Raw genomic sequence first — 24,699 nt, forward strand, 5'->3', positions numbered from 1 at the left:
CAAGTATCCTATTTATCTCAGGAGGTGTTAAGATACTGAGTGATGGAGATGATCTGCATTCTGCATTGAACATTTATCTGATGGTCTGGTAATTTTATGTAATGTTGAACCTGCTCACCAACTTTAACTTTTAATTTTTCCTGTGTTAAAGTAGAAGCCCTGATACATCTCTGTTTGTACTTTAATGCATCTGCTTACTCATGCAGAAAAACAGTTCCACAGTCAGATTATATCAATTTGCTCATGAGAGAGTCAATTAATAACAGTATCTGACAAATTAATACAGAATTCTTTCATTCTGTAAATACAGGTTACACAGACACAGTATTCCAAAGACTTAAATTTCCAAATCCTCATACTCTCTCCAATAGTTTATCCATTCAGCTGGGCACAACAACAGTCTGAGTCACAGACTGGCATTAGCTTATTACACAAACCCTTTCTGAAAAGCAACAGCAGATACCACTAGCATTAGCAGACCATTTTCATAGTTGCTCTAAAAAAAACCCAAACCAACCACAGCCTCACTTTGTTTTTTTCCAGAGAGGTCCTGAACTTAGTTAAAAAGCCCATCTTGCACTTTCAACACCACCACCAGCCTGATCAGGACTAGAGCTTGTTCTGTGCTCTCCAGCCATCACATGTACTGGTTTCTATCACCAGCATCCTAATCAGCTACACGAACCCCTTAAAGATGCTCAAGCATCTTGCAACTCTCTTGGTAATCCCTCCCCTCTGAGCAGCAGACTAGGTCCTCTTACTTCATAAAACAGGCCTCACATTCGTCCTCCATCTGCAATGGCTTTTTGATCCTATCCAGTATCAACAGTCCCGTGAAAGAGTGTGGTGGGTTGACACTGGCCAGCAGCCAAACACCCACCCTGCCTTTCACCCACTCCCCTCTCTCCCAGGGAATGGGGTGAAAAATAGAAGGAAGGCAAAAAGACTCATTAAACTGTCATTATCCCAAACCATAAGAAAAGCACAAAGGAATTCATTCACTGCTCCCCATTAGCAGGCGGATGTCCAGTCACTTCCTGGGAAGTGACACCTCAGCACGGGTAATGCTTGCTCATGAAGACAAATGCCATAACCACAAACATCTCCCCCTCGGCTTTTCCCTGAGCTTCCACTGCTGCGCACAGTGTCATACGGCATGGAATATCCCTTTGGTCAGCTGGGGTCAGTTGTCCCAGCTGTGTCCCCTCCCCTTTTTTGCTGCATTACCAGCACTGTTTTAGCCACCAATGCAAAGCACCACACCACACGGGCTGCTATGCGGAAAGTTAACTTCATAACTCCATCCCCGCCAGACCCAGTACAGAGTTATTACAAGATGTGTCTGAGGTTCCAAGTACCAGTGTAAGACTTGTTTCTTTAGTCCCAGGATCCCAAGTACAAAACTTTCCATCACTATCCTGAAAAACAGGAGGGGGGGATGAGGACCTTTAGAAGGGTCTCCCCATCTTTAAACAGGCATTTTCAGAAATTTTTTAACAGGTAAATTGTGCATAACTTCCTTATGTCCATGAAACTGTCCATGACAGTTTCTTGAAGTCAGTCCTGCCTACCACAGACCAGACGACCACAAATAGCAGAGGCAGGCTTGATAGAAAGAGCAGGCTCGCAGCAGTGACATATGATTTGTAATGTGTGCGTTTTGTTTTGTTGGAGGAGTTGTTTGATTAGTTAAAAAAAACCAGACAAAAAACCTATAAAGCAAATTCATCACAAGACACTTAGGCATTACTAGGCAGAAAGCAAAAAAGGAATGCAAGATACTCCTTCGTAAAGTTTTCATTATTCATTCCTTCTAGGCCTACCACTTTTGCGCAAGTCAGTTCAGACAACTTTGGGGTTATATTTTGGGTTTTATACTATTGTCCCTTTGCTTTCTAAATTTATGAAGCTGGTGACACTTTTTTTAATGTTAATGTTCCTCCTCTGGGGAGCAAGCGTACCCCAGATGTGTATTCATCTGGTTGCCAATTTAGGTGCTCATTGGTGCTGCACTCCAAATGCTGAAAAAAGTCTGAACAGGCACTTCTTGCCTGAAGAGGTATATATTCGATAGAGTCCGATGCATGCATTCAGTCTTACTTGGTTAAGCACAGGTTGCTCTCAAAACATTTTGTTACTCGGATTCAACTACCCTGCGTGCAGTTACTGTCTCAGAGGACTTGGTCAGTGGAAGATATTCAAAACTTGCATTCGATGCTAAAGCCATGTATTAATGCTTGCTTCACGATAGGAGGAATGCGGAGACTCAACCATCTGTAACATTCAGATTCAGAGTTCTGCATATATTTTAAAGTCACCTAACTGTGACTATTTTTGTAAGTTAATACAAAAAATTAAACACAAAACTTGGAAGACTATGCACCATCTGAGATCAGAATTAATGAACATTTCACTATGAATCTGGGACAGACTCAAATTTAAAGTGAACCACACTGTTTATTGCCAATATTCAAGTTAAACCACAACAATTACATTAACAATTTTGCAATCAGTTGGCATATAGTTAATTCCCAGGCTTTTTAATTAAAGTGGATTTGGAAGAGAATTCTTTAATCAAATCTATCAATTATCTGCTACAAAAACTAATCAACTTTGGGCAGGTTTCATTATAATGGACATTAAAGATGAAGTACAAGGATGGGCTTTTACTTTTTTAAAATGCATCTTTGTACCTTTTGTTTTCTTCCACAGAATTGTGAAACCCTAAAGATGGCAAACTATAAGATGATGAGACATCTTCCTAAATAAACTTTGTCAGGATGCTTTTTCATTGTTAAATTCTGCTTACTAATGACAACCTATTCTCCACAATTTCTTCCTTCAGCCATTACCATAATAAAACTTGGTGACGTTTAGAGCCAAGGAAACCCATCTGCTAACACATGGACAGCTATCTTTGACAGCCTAATTTTCATCAAGGACAGGAGAAGAAATGATCTCTTGCTAACACCACATATATCACAAATGAAACCAGCCTGTGCTTTTCATTATTCTACATGGATTACATTTGGAAAGGAAAATGTACTGCTGCACTAATACATCTCATTGTGCATCAATATCATTTGTAATTGTACAAGTTTGAAAGCAGAAAGAAGTACGTAAGGGAAAGGGATTTCTTCAGGGAAATCAGGAAATGAGTGAAGGATGACTCAAACTGATGAACTCAGATTTGTAACTTTTTTCTTATGTATAAATTAAAAAAAGACAATTCAAATTTAATTCACATGTTTAAAAATTTGGAAGAGATGAAGATACACATTTTAGTCCATAACAACAGGTTCCTATCCTAGCAGTGCCTACTTACAAACTCCAAAAGTACTATAAAGGTTATAGGTTGTATAGAAGAGATAAATCTTTGCATAATCAATAGCATAGCCCCAGACCTGAGTTTGTATACTGAAAGACAAAAGCTCTGTAAATTCCATAGAGTGCTATAGAGAAAACAAAAACATATTAAGTAAAACAAGGTAGTTTTATTGAACATTTTTTCATACCATCACCACAGGAGGTTGAGTCCCCCCCATTCTGTTTCACCCAGCTCTGGGGTAGGAGCAGCACCAAACTCCCCTTCACACATCCCTTGTTATCCTGTGACCCCCACAAGCACATCACACATTTAAAAAAAAAAAGATTAAAAATTTCATGTCTCCATCCTCAGCTCCATGTATAGATCCATGGGTATTATCTACAAGGACACAGGCATATCTACAAGGAACATGTTAACCAAGTAAATTTATTCTATGTTATCATAGAAATTAGACAATAATAGTTATGAAATAGGAAGCAGGATTTTCTTCCACCTCATACATCAACAGCATCGTTACCAGATTTCAATTACAGAAGTATCTGCATCTCATCTCTAAGCCATCAGGTATTCAGTATTTGAGAATACTGACCTAAGTCTTAGGTACAATGAAGCAAACACAAATGAAATAAACCATGACCATATGGAAAGAGGCTAATTCAGTGCAAATATGTGATTAACAGTTTATTTTGTTTGCAGGCTACTGCACATTGTTGTCTCTGCTTAAGTTGTTGCAGAGCTTCTGGATCACCCCTTAGTAAACACACTAAGCTTAACTTTGTGATTCAATGCGCTGTGCCAAAACTTGCTAGAGGCAAGCTAAAATATTGTGCCGCTTTATAAATCAGTTCTTCATGGGCAACAGTGGCAATAAAAGCCCACTAACAAAACTGCTGTGAGGATAAATGCATTTAAAAAAAAAAACAAACACCTTTACATTGCCCTAAGGGACCACACACAATACAAATTCATATTACTGAGTTTAGTTCAACTTGAGGATCATCCTTCATGTCTATTCACACCCAAAAAGCTAAATAAAGGATGGTTGGGATCACTTCTGCCTTCTTTTCCTGCAGCCTGCAGTGGACGCTAAAGAACACACAGCACATTTACACAAAATCTCTCTATCTCCTATCATTGAAAAAGATGTAAGAGAAAGGGACAACTACAGAAAATAAGATGTATTGAAGTAGCATACTGAGGTAAGAAATAAGAAAAACAAAAACAAGCTGTAGTTTCTAATGAAAGTATCTTCTGTTCTCTTGGAGCCTCTGCACTTACATTAAGTTAAATGGTCTGGTGCTTTCAATCTACAGCTTGACAAGAGCCTTGCTTTAGTGGCTGACATGCAGCTACAAACCACCCCCAGAAAAAACCCAAACATATCAGGATGGTAAATGCCATTAAAGTAAAATAGAAGGAGGAGAGATGGAGCAGGAAAATATTTCTAAACAATTTAGTACCAAAATTGACTAATTGAAGTTTTCCATTCTTTAAGCCACCAACTTTCAAATTCTTATCCCTTCTCTCACGCAGCAACTACTCTAGATGAGCAGAATACATAACATTAAGAAAAAACTGAGTATCAAGCAAACCTGTGTTCAGCTTAGTGTCTTAAGAAAGTTTTGGATAGCAAATAAAAACACACATTTGGTCCTATTAGGAATTTCTTTTAGCCCAGCAATAACCAGAGTTCTTACTACTGGTTTCAAATTATCCTTATGCCGGTATGGTATAGAACAGTAGACTCATACAATTTTTAAACAAATATACTCTAAGCTTGCATTTCCAAAGTTATAATTAGATGAAACACTGACAGCTTTCATGACTGACATGGCAGTCAGACTTGATTTATATTCCAAATTTCTTCTACTAGTTATGTACATGCAAATAATTTTACTTTTTCAATTATATACATTAATTACATGAACTAGGTATAGTGAATCTATGACAATCGCTTGCAGGTTCAAAACATGAATATTCAAAGTTATATCTTACAGACACATTGCAAAGTAGAGCACCATGCTTCTCTCACTGAGGAGTTATATATTCTCCTGTTTCATAATCTTACATAATTACCAGAGTTTATAAGAATTTGTATTTATTTTTTTCTAAGTATATTTTTAAACTAGCAAAGGCCGACACTGATTTTTTTTGTGCATGTTCTCACTGAATGGCATGTCAAATACGCCATTTGAGATTTTAAATTTTTAGCCTTACGGTTTAAATTATTAGCCTTCAAAAGCCTGCATGTGGATTTATAAGTGCTGTCTGAAGAATTCACTCAAGCAGCTTTAAAATACTCAGAAGGAGACAGCACAACATCTGTCCATGACAAGCTGCTGAAAACCAGGCAGCAAGCCAAGCACTCCCCAAAGTTCCAGCCCAGCAAAACCAGACAATCTTGAACAGCTGTAAACAGTAAAGCAAGAACTGCTTTTAACATTAAATCAAAGAAATATAAAAGCTTGCAATAAGCATATAGCAGTTGCTCCTTGAAGTTTACCAAAGAAATGAGAGACACAACTTACCTAGTCCATACCAACATATTACAGCTTATTACTATTTTACTGATGAAGATATTTGTGTCTTTTAAAATTAGATTTAAAATATGGGGAGGGCTTCATTGCTTTGCAAAACTAAATTAACCCTCCTCTCAGGAGTTCACTATGCAAATTCCCAGGAGAAAAACTAGAGAGCAAACCTGTAGAAGAAAAAAAAAAAAAGACAAAACAAGTTAGACTTTAGGATGCTTTTGTCCATCAGGTTCATATCTGATCCTTCCCAGAGATTTCAACTGTCTTTTGGGGGTTTGTTTCACTCTTAAGGAAACAAGAATAAAAGTGATATTACAACAATGAAAACTACAGAATAGATAGAGTAAAAAGGCTTACAAGGTCAAATGGAGATAAGCAGAAGGGCAGGGATGTGAAAGAAAGGTATAGGAAATTCTGAAAGTGGAATTCTAAAAGGAAATTCTAAAAGATGTTTAACTCCTGGTGAAAGCAGAAGGAAAAAACCGAACAAACAACAAAAATAGCCTGGTTTTATTACTTAAAAGAAAGGCAGAGTGTTTCAAGAAGAGAATGAAAGTATCACCTCTTTCAATATCAAGAAGAAAACTCAAAAGGCTTTTTATAGCACTAACAAGTACAAGTAAAATGTTTTTGAACATGTTGCATTAAAAAATAATCTCAAAACATGAATTCTTGAGCTACAAAATAAACCTTGAGCGAAATTTTACATAAACATGCACAGTCCCATGTTTTCAGTGCCTCAAAGCAGTGTTCATCTATCATACTTTTTCTTCTATATAATAGATTTAACTACATTTTTCTTTTTCTGCCTTCTGCCAGAATGCTGCCAAATCATACAAGATCTAAGTCAAGGGGGAAAAAAATTCACAAGGTCTTCAATTGCCTTCTCTTTTAATGTGTGATATCACATGTTAGGCTGCACAATAGCCAAGGGATGATACATGGGAAAGATTCAGAGTAAGCCTTCAGGCTACCCGGGGGGGTGCCACAGTGCAATTGACTCTTCCCTGCACTGTAGCCCTGTGTGTCAGACACATTGGTTGGCGTCATACGAGGTTTGAGAGAGGAACAGATATCGCAGCCCAGCCAAATGGGAGTGCAATGCAGAGCCATCTGTGTGAATCTGATATTCAAAGTGTGTGACACAGGAAGTCTGCAAAATACACAAACCTGACTCTGTGGAAGAAACTCAGTGCCCTGAGATCTGGGAAGAACTGATGAAACTGAAGGAGAGCCCTGCAAGGCTGGGCTGTGGACAAGTGCAGCTGAACAGGTCTGGCAACATTAATTACAAGAGCCATGTAGTAAGGTAATTCTCAGATACACATCCTGACTTCCTAGTTATCTCCTGGTGCTTTCAAAGCACTGACAGAGCCCTGTACCATTACTGCAGGAGGCTGCTACTGCTCTTGAACCATGCTGCAGTAATAAGGTGAAGCGAGGTGGTCAAACTGGAGCTTCCAAAATACAAATACCTAGTGACAGGCAACATGCTCAGGAGGAACCTGCACACAGTAATTACATTCCCTGTCAGTCTAAAACAAGTCAAGCATAATCTTTCAAAAATTGTACAAGCCCACCAACTTTTTTGCTTGTTCTTTTTTGTTATTGTTACCTTTTATTTTTTAAGATTGGGTGGTATTTAAGAGGCTGCTCCACTGTTGTTCTGAATGTCCTTCCTTGCTTTATTTTGGTCATGAAAGGGACAGTTTGCTATTGAAGACTTCATATATACTCTTGTCTTGGTATTTGAGTAAACAGTATAAATAAAATTTAACTAGTTTTCATTTAAAATATAAAAGGAAAGGCTTATCCGAGCTGATTGACAGCTTGGAGGAAAGCAGAACTGCTAGTTTATCACACAGGAGTGATGGGAGGGAATTAAAATGGTGATTTCACATTAAAAATAAGGATCATCTAATTTAACTTGTGGCTGCCATGCAAGGAACTACTGGAGAATACTCTTCTGAACATCATTCACCTTCAATACAAATTATTTCAGTTGGAGTGCCATGGGAAGCAAGACAGCCTTGAAGTGCCACAGTAAAAATAAAAATAGCATCCATAGCTTTCCCCCTAATATAGCAGATATTGACAAACTAATTTTTTCCATTAATCTTCACAGGTTTGCACTGAATCTATTTTGTATCTTCTATTGACCTAAGAGAACCAGGCCTAGACCAACACTGAGAAACATCACTTAAGTCGCAATGGGCGGTGTTCAGTCCTGCTCAGCGAAAACACAAGTTATCATTCTCTTAAAGACTTAATGAAAAGAAACAAGAATTCATACCCACAAGCTTCTTTGGCAAAATAAGATTTAAATGGCACATTTTCCCCTAATGGCAGCTACATGCAGTGTTGTAGTCAATGACCCTGGCTGGACACCAGGTGCCCACCAAAGCCGCTCTATCACTCCCCTCCTCAGGTGGACAGGGGAGAGAAAATATAAAGAACAATAAAATATAAAAAAAGGCTCATGGATCGAGATAAGGACAGGGAGAGATCACTCTGCAATTACCGTCATGGGCAAAACAGACTTGACTCGAGGAAAATTAATTTAATTTCTTACCAATCAAATCAAAGTATGATAATGAGAAATAAAACAATCTTAAAAACACCTTCCCCTCACCCCTCCCTTCTTCCCAGGCTTAACTTTACTCCTGATTTCCTCTACCTCCTCCCCTCCAGCAGCACAAGGGGACAGGGAATGGGAGTTGCAGTCAGTTCATCACACATTGTCTCTGCTGCTCCTCCCTCCTCATGGGAGGACTCCTCACACTCTTCCCCTGCTCCAGCATGGGGTCCCTCCCACAGGAGACAGTCCTCCATGAACTTCTCCAACGTGAGTCCTTCCCACGGGCTGCAGTTCTTCATTAACTGCTCCAGCGTGGGTCCCTTCCATGGATTGCAGTCCTTCAGGAACAGACTGCTCCAGTGTGGGTCCCCCGTGCCTGCGGGATCACAAGTCCTGCCAGCAAACCTGCTCCGGTGTGGGCTCCTCTCTCCACAGGTCCACAGGTCCTGCCAGGAGCCTGCTCCAGTGTGGGCTTCCCACGGGGTCACAGCATCCTTCAGGTGCATCCACCTGTTCCAGCATGGGGTCCTCCACGGGCTGCAGAAGTATCTGCTCCACCGTGGGCCTCCATGGGTTGCAGGGGCACAGCCTGCCTCACCATGGTATTCACCACGGGCTGCAGGGGAATCTCTGCTCCGGCGCCTGGAGCACCTCCTGCCCCTCCTTCTTCACTGACCTTCGTGTCTGCAGAGTTGTTCGTCTCGCATATTCTCACTCCTCTCTCCGGCTGCAGTTGCTGTTGCACAGCAACTTCTTCCCCTTCTTCAATGTTATCGCAGAGGTGCTACCATCATTGCTGATGGGCTCAGCCTTGGCCAGCGGCAGGTCCGTCTTGGAGCCAGCTGACATTGGCTGTATCGGACATAGGGGAAGCTTTTAGCAGCTTCTCACAGAAGCCACCCCTGTAGCCTCCCGCTACCAAAACCTGGCCACACAAACCCAATACCAATGTGATACTTCAACTGTATCTAGAATGTACAAGTTATGGTTTTCTTTCTTTTACATCTGACTAAAATTACATTAAATATATCCATATAAGTTGCTCTAGAGGGTTAAAATTAAATTATTCAAACACCATCCCAAAGCAACATGAAATAATTGAAATATTAAACTCCACAAAACCAGTAATTATCACAAATAACTCATCCAAGATTAGAAAAGGGGACTAATTTCCTACAAACCATTGTGCTGCTGGTTTTAGAATTATGTATTAAGTTACAGGGACTGGTGCCAGGAGTGGCTGAGGGAGCAAGCAGAAACCACCAAAAAAATATTTGGAAGACAAACTTCTCAATTAAAAACACATGTGCCACATAATAACTAGGGATAAGGATACTCAGAATAAACAGTCTGCAATGTACACAAAAAGCTAATCCTCAGCTGCCTTCCATTGCTACCTTTCTATACATTTAGACATTACAAGCGAAATGCTGATGGGAACTTATGACTTGTGTGTTTGTTCATCCATTCCAAGACCTAAATTCTTGTCTTTACGTGAAGCATGATGATGAACCATCTATCACCATCTATCATCATCTCCCAGCCTCTAAAACTTGGTACAAATCAATATATATTGGAAATTCGACAAAGCAGTTTGTTTTTTTGAAATGGCATTAAACAAAATTACTTGGACAACATGTGTGGCTTCTAGGAACTAGCATAATGGTAATATCTTAATATCAGTATTACTAGCATGACACAAGATGCTACAGAATCTTACTGTTTCAAAGAAAAAAAACCCACAAAACTTCATAAATATTTGTAGCTAGACTGGGGGAGATGAGAATGGCTAAGATGAAGTTCCTACTCAGTCAGACACCTGAGTTTCACAAGGGTTTTGTGTTTATTTAAGGAAAAGGAAATACACAAAACAAGCAAGGTCTCTTCTTTTACTCAAGAGATCAGCCAGCAACTGCAGCATCCCCTTTGCCCTGGACATCACTCAAGTAACATTTCATAACTCAGGTTATGAAAACACAGAATAAATTTCTTCCCCCAGCTAACAGTACTTGTCTCATCTCAGTGCTTGTGCTCATCTCTCACCTCTCCAGGATGTCCTTTTCTCTCCCAACCTACCATCCACCTCAGGGCTGTTGTACATTGGTCTGAACTTCCTGAATATTTGGAGAGAGAAAGAGCTTTAGGATTTTCACTCATAAATAGGGGAACAAAAAATGCCTAGCATATTAATTAATCCCATGAACAGGTTAGCTACAGCCAAGTTTTTTTTATGATTACATAGCAGGAGTAAAAAAAAAAAAACCCCAAAAAACAAACAACCAAAAAAACGTAACAACCAGGAGTTCCCATTGGGAAGCAGCAGGGAAGAAAGCAAACAACACATGCTGGGTATTACTGTTGGACTGCAGAGAGCTGACCTTTCAATATTAAACAAAACCTCCTGCATATGCTGGAGTTAGGTGGGGTATGTGGCTCAGGCAGGAAAACAAAGAAAATGAAGGAAATAGCTTATATGTCTGTTATGATAGGGAAGAGGGAGGCAGTGGAAAACAGTGCCAAATAAGAATACATGGTCACAGTAACAAATCAGGGTATTAATTTCAGTGACCATAGTAATCCAAATGCAAAGGGAAAAAAATTATTTGGTACAGTCAATGAAAGTACTGAATTAAGAGAAAAATATGACAGCACCCTGCTCAAAGTTTTTTATATCCATGAATGTACAGGAAGGCTGTATGATACTGATGCTATGCCAAAAGCATTTGCAAAAAGAGACACAGATTAGAGGTGAAGTCTACTCATAGTCTGACATGGCACAACAGAGAGAATCGAGGGAAAAAAAAATCAGGATGGTGAGACTGTCCAAAGAATGATCAAGAAACACGGTAAGCAAGAGCTAACAGAAATACACTGCGAGGTACTGGACACATGTTGAACTTGAACTGAAATGCTCAAGAAGCTTCTTCAATATAGTGAGTTTGTTCACTCTTCCTCTTCCCAGGACAGAAAAAGCTACAAGCAGCAGACAACTAGAGCAAAGACATCCTCTTTCTTTCTAGGTTTCAGTGGCTCAGAGCTTGGGGCAGGCATGCCAGCACCAAGTTCTCCCGCAGAGCAGGCTCTCCCCAGCAATTCGCCTACAATCAAACATGAAGCAATTTAACTGCATCTTTTCAGTGATTTGAGCTGCTAAATAAATATAACAGTAAAAAGAAAGAAAGCTGTAAGACAAGAGGGTTTTTTTTAATACAGTGAAATTTCCTCCTTATAGCTGGGTGTAGTGTGCCAAGTTTATTTTTAAAATGCTTTCAGGGCTAAACCTCAGAAAATAGAGCTTTGCAGATGACAATACCACTAGGTTCCTTTAAAGGTGCATACAAGAAGGAATATAGTATTGGGAGCCACAAATGGAAAAATCACAGAACATAAAATTATTTTATATTGGTAGAGAAACTGGACTGTACAAAAAGACTAACACTACCTTACACTACAGAGTACCTAACCACACTATCTGCTAGCGTTAAGGGAATTTCAGGAATTTTCCATTATAATATTGATATTTTCAATTTATCACAACTCTCCAGAGCAAGCTTGCAAATCAATATTTTTCAGACAGCATCTCTCACAGTAAGCAATCTTGCCCCACCCCCCAGAAATAAAAGGTTTAAACAGAAGGAGTTCTGTTATGTTAAAGCAAGTGAGAAAGAAAAAATAACCTTTTCTCACAAAGAAAAATAGTTCTTGAAATGTAAAACAATTACAAGCAGTTCTAGCAGTAATAATTCTGAACTCAGAGATGAAGTCTGGCACATTAATATCCACCTCTGGGAAAGCCAAGAGACAAGCAAATTGCTCCACAAACACCTCTAGCTTATTGCTAGCTGTGATGATTTTATGACAACTTATTGTAACTGTATGCTTTAAACAGCACAGAGCAGAAGCTACTGTGAAGCTGAGCTTTATTTTACAGTAATATTTACAGTATTTTGCAACTTTCATAGCCCCATTGCATCTGGCAAGGGAAAACCTGCCTGGCATTTGGACTTTACCAAAACCACCACATTTCAAAGTTCACTTTTAGGGTATTGTTTCTGTTACAGATTCTGGTTTCCTTACAGATATATTTCTATGAAATTCAAACCCTTTAAACAATAACTAGTACAGGTTATTTTGTCACAATACAAAAATCAACATATATCAGAACAAGAATGAACTCCTGAATACTTTAGAGAACTACCTTTAGTTGATAAAGGAGTGAAGAAAAGTGGAAGCCTCAACACATTGATTGAAAGTTTTCAGAAGAGGTGACTTGGGAAACCTGTTTTTGGATGGTCAACTTTTGATGTCTTTAAAGGGACCTTATTTCAAATCAAGATGAACACTTAAATCTAGAGAATAGGATCTTTTTAAGAGAAAGTCAGACATGTGATATATTAATATACCTGAATTTCCACAATCCTTTGTAGTCTCCTTGCCTATTCACTGGACTGAATGTTTCCTTTCCAGATCCTCTCACAGCTAGTTATAAACAAAAGCAAACATAAAAGCAAGCATTCAGAAGTCTTCATTTCCTGATAAAAGTGACCATTGCCAGTTTTCAGAAAGACAAGGACAAGGGAGAAAAAAAGACTTTCAAGCCATTCAGTATATTGTCTTAGAATGATTCTAAATACTATTTTATTCAATACTTAAAATGGAACCATAATTCTATCTTTCTTTTTTTCCTAAGTTCATAGTAACATCAGGGACTTTAAAAAGTACTTTGAGTCTGCCAGCTTTTACCAGCCTGCTTCCTAAAATAGGGGTCAATTTTTTTGTACTTACCTCTTATTCAATATTCAAAACACTGTACACATTAAAAAGGTAACCATAAAAATGGTCTCAGATGTAATGAAAAGATCATATGGTGCAACATTATTGTAAAGAGATTGCTATAACTAAGTTTAATGTGTATGTTCCACAAAAAGCTTAATGTTGTTCATAGAATTCATCAGAATATAACGAACATGAAATTCCAAGGCAAAGAGCTTTTCTTATCAAAGAGCTTTTTCTTATCAAGCAACACACAAGATTTTAGCCAGAGAAAATTCTTTCATCAGTCAACCCACAGAGGAGGAGGTTAGATTGCTAGTCAATTTAGAACAGTAACTACTGAGCAAGACTGGGTTAAGACAAGCAGGTTACAGTCTCAGCTCAGCTTTTAGCAAGTCCTTTATCCTCCATTTCAATTTTCCACTGGAGATCAGGTTTATCTTCACCTGTAGATATGAAAGCTCTTGTAAGGAGACATACCGCATAGATTTTAATCAATAAGACACAATTTAAAACTTAATTCCTCCAAAGTACATTAAGAAAGCACAAGAAAGGGGATTCAGTTCTTCAAATATAATTGCATGCATTTGTACTCCAAACTCGTCTCAATACACAAAATAGAATTTTATGAAAAGACTGCTGACTTCTCTCTTACCTCACAAGCAGAGCCTACTAAATCAGACCACTAAGGAAAGAGAAGAATAAAGAGCTACTTCATTCTTCCTTGAAACACACACAAAACCAATTATGCCAGCAGGCTAACATCAATCCTAAAAAAACCCATTCAACTTCAGATATTTTGTATACCTTACTTCTACTGCAGACTCATCTCTAAAAATGAGGGGGTTTACATATTTATCTTGAAAAAGAGAAATTTTCCTTTAAAAAAATTAAGATTCTGAACAGTTTATATCAATTAAACAATTTTTTAATCCTCTGAATCCTTAACACAAAGGCAGCACAAGGCTTCAGTGGTAACATGGAAGCCAAAACCAGAATAAGACGCAGAGGAAGGTGTAACTGGCACTGAACCACATCTGACTCTCCTGAGACCTAAAATGCAGAGAAAGCGTAAGATAATACCTTGCATGATCTTCTCCCAAGCAGAGTTTAAATGCTCATAAGAGTAATGGTGGAAGTTCAGAAAAATACTGAAGCAGGAAATACTCACGAAGTATGTGATTTCTGATCAATCAGATCTAAGTTTAAATACTGTTACAACTATAACACAAGTAATTTTTATTTTAGAAGTTGCTCCTGGGAGTCCTTATTAACAGTTACATTAACTGCAGATGAATGAAAGACAGGAAAAGTACAGGTACAAACATTATACCACAGCATGTGTATGTCCTTTAAGGCCATACAACTCCTGCACTACCCTCCTATGTCTGCTTGCGACCAGACAAGTTTCTTTATGAACTTGCTGAATGTATCCAACAGACAGTGTCAGGAGTCTAAAAATGTTATTTATATTCAATCTGTTGTATTGTACTTTTTTTACAGCATTGAAGTATTAGCCAACTTCTCAAATTTTTCCAGGGTGGGTTTTTTTGTTGTTTGGGTTTTTCATTTTGTTTGGGGTTGGTTGCTTTGGGTTTTTTTTTTGTCACCGCTATGTTGTTTCTTAATATTAAAACAAAAAGCATATGAAGAACTAGAGTGAGAATGAGAGAAAAACTCCTTCTGATGATGCAGTATACTGATGATATCCAAACTGGCAGTATACTAGGGGCTATGTCAGAGTTTCAGTGGAGGCAACTCCACAATTAAAACATTTGTCTTCTGTGTCTCAGTCTTACAGAGCACATTTTTTCCAAAACAGCTCCAGCTGATGAAGCTTTATGCTATTCATGCTATACAGAAAGCTAAGCAAAAGGTGGTCACTGTAACAGTTATGATAAATCCACTACAGAAGCTGACATAGCAAATAATATTTTAGACCATCATTTTGTACTCAAACCATTCCAAAATTATAATAGTCATGAAAGTACAAATTGCTTATAATAGTCAAAGCTGTAATAAATATATTAAATCCCCATTCCTCTTGCTGCAAAGCTGCTTATTGTAGTTACTTGTAATGCGCATCATTCAAACTTCCAACTTGGTGTTTCTTCAAACCTCACATTCACTGTTTCTAAATGTAGCCTGCTCATCTGAAATTTTTAACCAAGATACAAAAATCAATGTTATATAAAGCACGCTTTCCTGATACTGATGATGCATAATATGAGTCACCACTTCAAAGCCTCCAACACACCATACAAGCCACATTCTTTTAAGTCGCAAATAAGCCCTTAAAGTGGTTTCTCCTGTCTTGCTTCTAATGAAGCATCTTCAGTTCCCAATAGCAAACTAACTTTGTCAGTCAGGAGAAAATAAGCTCTACAAGCAGAAATGAAAGCTTCTATACAATACATACATCTCCTTTAACTCAAAAAGCAAATATTTCCCAGCCCTGTTATTTTTTTTTAAGCTTTTAGAAAAAAAGGCTAGAAAACAGAACAAGTCACCAGTGAAATGTTAATATTGTATCTTTGTTAATTTCTTTTTCAGGATTTTTTACAGTGAATTTGTAGTGTGGTTCCATAATCTGTAACAGAAGCGGAGGGAAGAGGGTCAGACCATCCGAAAGTTTAGGCACACAAACAAGTTACTGCCCATCATCTAGCTGATTTATTGTGACTGCTGTGCACGCTCTTTGCCAGTGGCAAATGCCAGGCAGAGGTAAGAATTCACTCAATAGAAGACAGTTAAGCTAAATAAAATAACTTCACTGTTGCCAGAATTACTAGACATCTGATCATGTGCGATAACTTGTTGGTATTAGTTGGCCCCAAAAAATCAGAAGAGAGGAAACCCTCTTATTTGAATGGAAAAAAATTTGAAAGTTATTCTTGCTCAGGAAGTGATCATTCCTTCTTGGCTGGCGACAACTTAATCAATGGGAAATTCTTTCTCAAGTTTCAAGCACTTACACACACACTGTCCACATGAGCTGTACGCATACCTGCACATGATGCTTACTACTGTCCAGCCTGACATCGGCTTCAGCCCAGGCAACAAATGCTGCAGACATAGGCCATGAAGAGCCCAACACTAAGAGGCCACTGTTGCAACAGTCCAGTTAGGAGCCTACCCAGATTCACATGATTTCTTAACAGTGACAAGAACTCCTTCCTTTAAAAAAGGTTTCCTGGACATCATGCTGCCCACCTTTCAAAAATCACCACTGAACAGTTAATATACCAAGATTTTAATCTTCTGATTAACTCTGCTTAAGCTTCCCCAAAAATATGGACTCTGAAAACATACACTGGGAAGAGCGCAAGTACTGTAGCATGATGACATCTGATGGTAGTGCAACTGCTCTAGTTGAGGAGAAACAAAAAATTCAACAAGTATATTCTATGTACAGCTATAAATTAAATAGCTCATTAGCTAACAATAAGTAAGGTTTGGAAAAGTCTTCCAAGTAGATAGTCCCCCTGACATATGCCACACAATTTTCCGGTACTACATTGTTATTACAAAACTGTAACAACGTAATCAGGATATAGTATAGATAAATGTGTATAATCAATGCACACATCTTATAGGAGACCAAATGCACCTGAAGAAGTCACAAGAGAAAGGCAACAATTTGGACAGCATTTCCGAACAATGAGAAAGTAAGAGGATGCCCAGTCCAACTGAAGCAGCTCTGTGAACGGAAAAGCAGACAGATGCCATGGGTCACGCTGAACCCACAGAACTGAGAGATACAGCACAGACAAGAGATGATGCTCCACTGGAAGAAGTAAATCTCAACAGAAAACAATGGGATTTCCTTTCCTAGGAAACAATTTCTGCCATCTCTCACCATGAAAGGGACCAGTGTGCACAAAGCGCATCTCTACATGTAAGGACTCAGAACAGAGAAGCAGCACTAATGAGGTGCTTACAACTGAGTTTATTCTCCCCCAGGGATCATCTTAGAAGAAAAGGTACATAGTAACAGCACAAACCATTCAATCAAAAAGATGTTCTAACACATTTTCATCTTTTTCCTTCTTTAAGAGGAATACTTCCAAGTGGAGTAAGGTCACTATTCTTCTTTTGATTTCCAGTGTCACAATATATGAAGGTCTTGCCTTTTATCACTGAAGCAAAAGTGAAAAATGTTATCTATGTATATCAGATCATCTCTGATAAATACTGATGGTGCTATAAGCTGTAGAAGAAGCTTTATTCTTGTTTCTACTTAGTATATTTTGAAACTTTAGCAATTACATTTCTCAGCTCTGTTCACATGATTTCTGGTAAGACCATCCTGAAAGCCATGTGAAATTCTAGGCTACAAAAAAAATGTTTCTTCAAGAAAGTACTGTTTTGTGATGAAATACAGTGTTGTTAACTAGTGTTAATAATTTAATTTGTAATTTACAAGTATAAAATGGAAGGGTGGGTTTTCAGTTAAATACAATTTTTCACTTCCAAGCTTCTATTGCAATTGAGCCAAAAACAGTGAAAAAACAGCAAGAGGTGGTATGTGTCAGTAACGGCAGTACTCAAGTACTTATCTTCAGTATGTTGACTGCACTGAATTTTACGAGGAGATCCCCACATTTCTAGCCATATTTTTTTTTTTTTAAAACCTAAGACTTCAGCAGACATTATAATCTTTTATTGTAACCAGAGCACAGGTGGAAAGCCAGCTGAGATGCCTAACATGCCTCTTTGCATTCTAACGTGAATTTATAATTTCAAAATTAGTAACAGGTTAAGGAACATTCCTGCTCATTATTTTCTTGCTTGGTTTCTTCCTCAACCCCCACCCCCTTCTTTTTGCTCTGCAACTTCAGTTCCAGCACAGTTCAATTGCAACATCACTAGAGAGATGCAAAGTGCAGGGAAGATAAAAATACAAGGAGGTTAAATAGTCGTGATTAAAAGGAGACCCTGATACTGCCTTAGGAACAGAAATTCTGAAAATGTCTGAAGATGTACTAATATCTTAACAAAAAACCCCAAAGTTTGTAACTCTGCAACACTTTTCCACATCATTGCAGAAAGACCAACTCATTCCCCTATCCTGAACAACCACATGAGCATTAGCCAATATAACATCCTAAACTCGAACTTGCTGATACAAGAGTTCAGCTTCCTTCCACTAGGAAGCAGTGTTAAACCAAGGAATAAATGGTTGGGATGAAGTGACCTAGCTCTAGACTACATTCAGTGAAATGGGTAGTACTCATTTCAGTATAGTAATCCAGCAAAATTAATGTCACTTCTCATCGTCTAAAATGACCAGTGTCATACAAAGCACTGAACTCAGGTTCCTTGGTATACGAGAAGAAATCTGAGAGATCGCTAACTAACGGACCTGTATTGATATTCGCTAAAGAACAGGAGACAAGCTCTAGAAGGAGCAGACCTCACTCTCTAGTCCGTCAGCATGCAGAATTTGGTACTTCAGATCAAACTGAGAAAGCCATATGTAGATTTAAATAAACTACATACAGCTAGCATATTATAGATTCAAAATTCCAAAGTACAGAATTTACCATTATCACACTTTTTTAAAAGTTACGCCGTATCAGAAAACCTACTCCAGAACTACACTGTGCTACTAATTTAACTTAATCTTAGGTAAAAGAGGACAACGCAATCAACTCCTATGAACATTACCTACTGGTTTTATTATCTTAGTTCCTGGATGGATTACTTTCTAGAATAAGTGACTAGTTTAGCATCAGCACTAAATTCAGCCTAAATTATTATTGCTTCTAAAACTAGAATACACTATGGTGAAAACTGACCACTCTGAACAAGTCAATACAACCTTGGTAAAGTAAGTAAAAAATTCAGTACATGTTAAAATTAAAATGATACTACATTAACCTCAAGGAATATCTGCAACTACAGTTAAAATTTACATACCCCATACAACTAACCTTCTTCAGATTCAGTTCTTCACTTCTCTCTCTCAAAAAAGATAATGATTTGCCCACATGACTATTTCCCTTCCCTACTAATCCCATAATTATTCACAGCAATAAGACAGCCATGAGAAAACAAAGAACATACAACATTTGATTGCCACATACCATTCAATAACTGTCTCAATCCTGCTTTGTCTTGACATATTAAATAAGTGTTCTATTTTGCCTTTTGATGAAGTATGAAAAACAGGTTTTTGAATCTAGCGTTAATAAATAATTACAACTAACTCCTTTGAAAGCCATCACATTTTTTAAACCAACAGAATATAATACTGAATGTGTCACAATATAACCTAAGACTAAAAACATAGTAACACAGGAAATACTAGGGCACACCACACACTTTTTCTGCTCTCCACTTTTGATACCAGGGGTCAACAGGAACACATTCTCTCAAGTTGCTGTTTCAAACTTCAAATCCATGGAAGGAAGAGACCGCCAAGGTCAGGAGCTCTTAACTTCTCAAACCCTGCAGATCAGCACTGTTTTGGTATGACTTTGCTAAACATACTCTCCAGCAGACAGCAATATAGCAGCATGAGGAGTGTGGCTGTGACTGTGACCGTACTCACCGTCTCCCTTCCTGGCTGTAGCTACAAATGTGCAATGTGGTGCTCAAGGCTCATGACAAACTATCATTTATCTTTTTTCTTTTTTTTTTTTTGCCATAGGTCTGTGGTTTGCATGTGTTTATTTACAAGTTTCCTTTTTTCTTTTAAAAATTTAAGAAAACAATGCAAAAAGAGCAAAGTGTTTTCAGATTACATAGTTTATGGGCACAGATATTCTGCCATTTCTAATCCCACTTAACACAAGAAATCTGCTGAGCAGGGCACAGGGCTTGAAGCCAAGGTATCTACATCCTTTTCCTAGTGCTGTCACTCACTTGCTGAGGAGGCTTCAGCAATCACCTCCACGGCTCTTAATGAAATTCTCTTTCCTTTTCTTTTTCCTGGCAATGATAAACATCTTGTCAAAAGCTAAATTCAAAAGACTTACAATATTTAGCTAATCACATCAGCAAATTCTTCCATAGAACACATCCCGTCCAAGCTCTCTCGCTCCAGAATGGACCTCTGGTGAGAGTTGCAAAGTATGCTACAGAGTCAGAGCACACCAGCAATCAGAGGTTTCAACTAGCTGGTGAGACATGATACCTCCCCTCCTCCTCCAGCAACAGAGCAGACCAAAACCACATCTCAAGCATCCCTGTCAGAGAGTTTCCCAAAGGCAGGGTCTCCTGAAAGGGCAGCCTTCAGGAGAAGGAACCCTGCAGAGGGACCCATACCCCAGCTGCAACCAAGGGAAGTGGGTCTGGGGAGAAGTTGCATTTTGGGCTCGTGGGGTTTTGCAGAACGCAGCTAGCACTTGGAACCACAGTCACACCCACAAAGAGCTTCTCATATCAAATGACAGCCTTGCCTGCAGATTCCTGGTTTGGGGAACAGTTTTTCCCGCCATATCACTTCTTGCCATGAAGACCAACTTGTACAAATGTGAGAAGAAAAAAAAAAAGGGATCAGATCTTATACTATAAATGATCAACATCAGGAAGTATTACATCTTTCCCCACATGCCCTTCACATTGAACAAAACTGGAAGTGAGCAGAACGGTGTAGAAACCCATACATGTAAATGAAAAGAAGGTCTCAAAAATAGCACAACTGAAATATAAGAAATATCTGATAATCAAGCAGTCATTTTCCCGAGTTTGGCCTTCAGAGGACATGTCTAACGGATGACCTAAACAGGGAGAGTCAAGAGAAAGAAGACAAGTTAGCCAAAGGCACTGCATCAGCACACATAAATTAAAGCACATTAAACTCTTGTAAGGACATTCCCTCCAGGAAGATCAACCTGAAAAATCAAATGAAGGCCATCTTGTCCTCTGCAGATGGGCATACTGCTTAACTTACAGGCATTAATTTCTCATCTTTAGTTAATTGTATCAACTCTTCTGAATGTGACTGGATAGGCAATCCCTCAGACATACTAAATGGCATAAAAGAAAAGAGTGAGCACTAACATCTTGTAAAAAGCTACCTAATAATTGGCAAAACTGTAGAAGATGTAAAAATACAAGATTTGAGAGAGTAGAAGCTTCAGTAGTTTTTTCTTCCAGGAAGAACAACAGTAAAAACCTCTGCAAGGGATAAGGCAGCATCCTCCTCAAACACCTGCAAGCAGGACACTGCCTGCTGGTAGCTACATGCAGGCTCTTTCTCCACTGGCTTTTGTTACACATTATTCAAGAACTGTAACTTTGCTTCCCCCTAGAAGCTCTCACCCCATGCCCCTTTGCAGCAGTGCAAAAATGCAGATGAACAACTGATACAGGACAAGCCTTTAGTACACCATATGGTGCATCTTTTTAACAAAGACAGAATTAAAACCCAGTTTAACCATGGCCTCTTGGAGTATTCACAGGTTTAAGTTTTATAAAACTTACTTGGACTCATTTATTTCCCTTTGGGCAGCAGAATTATGATGATATATTTTTCTTTAACTAGTATAGAAGGTTTACAATCTCCTAGACTACTTGATTCAGAATTAACATATCAAAACTACAGCTTGCCTAAGGATAACATGGTTTCCTTGGAACTCTCAGCCTTAATAAGCCAGCTCGCATTGGTTTCAAAATCAGTTTATCCCTGACAGTTCCACACCATCTTTAAGTAAAGATAATATAATTTCAGTAAGATGTCATGCCCTTCCCTTCATACATTTGAAACATACCACACATTTTTAATAAGTTAAATTCCAATACAGCTGACCAAAACCAATCAAATGAAGGCCACATGGAGGTGCCCATTATCCTGACATTTGAAGTACAGAGCTGAATAAACTAATGCGCCTAAAAACTTCAAATAATAGATTCCATTAAGTTGCAGATAGCACTACAGTTATTTCGTTTCACGCTTTGGTGTACTTCAGAAATCACACAGAAGTTTCACATGATCTCAGATGGTGCATTATCTACATGCTTTAATAAACAAGAAAAAAAGTTTACCAAAGTTAATTCAGTGATGACATTTTTAAGGATAAAAACTAATAAATATTTTATTTCTAGTTATCTAGTCTATCTCTAAAGAAGAAATCATACCGATCTCATGCTATTCCTTGCTTCATGACATGATCTCCGTACACAAAACTCAGAATGGCAGGATTCTTTTAGGCTACCCTGGCAAACTCATTACATATGTTACCTTCCAACAGGCACATAACAGGTCTATTTCTGTTCTGCTGATTCCAAGGTTTCTCTTGCAGAGCAAGTCTGTCAAATTTGTCAAATGCTGAAAGCACAGAACATGCAGTAGCAGAAAAATTTGGAAGGTTCAAAACCTTTGCAAGAAAATGTTAACATAGTGTCAAAACTTATTTCAGAACTAAAAAATTATTTAAAGCCGTTAAGCTACTGCTGAACAAAGGAAAAGATTCTCTTCACAACGTGAAAATGGTAGGTAATAGTTATTGCAAACGAATGATTGTATCTTCCTGCAAGGCTTAGGTTTAATCATTCAGTCACATTATGTGCTAGTATACAGGGTGTTACTGATGACAGCAGAAAGTTAGTACTAGTGCTGCCCATAAAGAACACAGGTTCTCTACAGTTATTTCAAGTAATCTTTTGCAAATAGCATTCCTTTGAAGAACCATTCACTGTTTCAGTTTTGTGAACTGATTCACCCCGAGTACGGACAACCCTCCAAGGGAGGGCTGTGCAGCACCAGCACACCTTGCCATATGAATGGTGTTTCTGCTGCTCACAGAGCTAAATGAAGTTTAGTTTCCTGACTTACTTTCAGGATACAATTCTCTAGGGTCAAATGAGACACAAACTCCACACTGCAACTTTCTTTGCAACTATGAACAGACTTTAGTTACCAACTATATTCTGCCACAGCCAGTGAGACAAAAGCTCTAACTCCTCACAGTAGTCACACCCATGTATTTTTTTTTAATCATTGGTACATTATAAATACAAGAAACTATGCATGAGCAACATAAAAAAAGAGCAAGATAATATTAAAATTACTTACTGTATTAGTTATAAAAGTAACTGTATTAGTTATAACAACAATTTTCCCATTTAGTCCATTTTAAAAGCTTCATCTAAAACAGAATTTACAAAAAAACCACCTTTGAACCACAAACCAAGCATAACAGCAGTCAGGTTTATATTTGAACCATTGGGGGTGGGGGGCTCTAAATAACGAAGAGAACTATTTCTCTTGTAATCACTTAAAATCTTATCCTTTCCAGTTTTGAAACACTGCCCAGTTTCCGTTCCTCCATAAACAGCCTAAAAGGCATATTTAAGACTTAAAGAAAAAAAGCAGAGCCTGTTACAGATCAGTATCCCCTTACATCACACAAGGATTTGGTCTTTTCCTGATCAAAGACAGTATTGGTTCTTCCATCACTTCCATACTGGAAGTATCACTGCAAGGCAAATACAATACAATTAAGGTTTTATGGAGTATGCCAAAAAAGCGTAAGAGAGGCAAGAAAAGGTAAGTTAGAATTTTCATACTGAATTGCTATCTACAGCTTCTGATACTGTATTAAACAATGTTATTCCAAATAGTAGGATTCAAACTTAAATTTCTTGCCAGTGAATTATCACACTTAACATGTACAAAAAATTTCACCCCTTCTGAAAAACTAAATATGGTTATACTAAGTCAGATTATACAGTGTTGATAACTGAAGCCATTTGCCTATTTCTAGACAGGAAGACACGCCAATACACCAAAACACATAAGACATTACAAATTCTTTAGTGAAATAATGTTAGAGTCCATATTTAATGTAATACTTGAATTTGTTCATAGACATTTAAGATCCAAAATAACCCATGTCTTATTTTGTAGAGCACTTTGCACTCTGGTCCCTTATAACTTTTTACTATGTAGTCAATGATTTAACCACAGTAGTCTCATCACGAAGTTACTAACTAGAACAGTAAAGAATAAATTGCATCAAGAATATCTGGAATTTTCTTTTAATTAAAAAATATTCAATGTTCCAAAAAAATGAATATAATAGGAGACATAACTAGTCAAAATAATCTTCAAACCAGACATACTTACCATAGGTTTCTGTGGCAGCCAAACTACCACAATAAATCCCTCATGAAGCTCTATTTTGTTCATGTATTCCTCAGATTACCAAATGCAAAAAAAACCCACCTTCAGGATTTAAGAAAATTGTTCAGAACACTGGAAAAAAGTAATAAATCTCATAGCTACTTGCTTCCACTTCCCAGATAGCCATAGTATTTTGAATTTGATTGATTGTTTTATTTCTCCCCCTCCCTCTCCTCTCCCCACATTTTGATTGGGATAAACCCTCCTTTGAAAGCATACAATAACTTAGTAAATATAAATAAATTCGAACTTTCACCTTTCTCATTCTTTTGCCAATATCATTTCTAAGTCTATCATCTTCTTATCAACTTCCCTGTGTTAAAAAACAACATTCCAGACGAAGATCTAGAAA

The 24,699-nt window shown here is 38.0% G+C and overlaps 1 protein-coding gene across 5 annotated transcripts in view; it reads right to left on the reverse strand.

Annotated features, from left to right (window-relative positions):
* The window catches only part of ZFYVE28 (zinc finger FYVE-type containing 28), a 164,564-nt gene that overhangs the window by 115,568 nt on the left and 24,297 nt on the right, over positions 1-24,699 (reverse strand). The gene's annotated exons all lie outside the window — the stretch shown is intronic.

The sequence above is a fragment of the Mycteria americana genome, chromosome 4 (assembly GCF_035582795.1).
Source record: "Mycteria americana isolate JAX WOST 10 ecotype Jacksonville Zoo and Gardens chromosome 4, USCA_MyAme_1.0, whole genome shotgun sequence".
NCBI lineage: Eukaryota > Metazoa > Chordata > Aves > Ciconiiformes > Ciconiidae > Mycteria > Mycteria americana.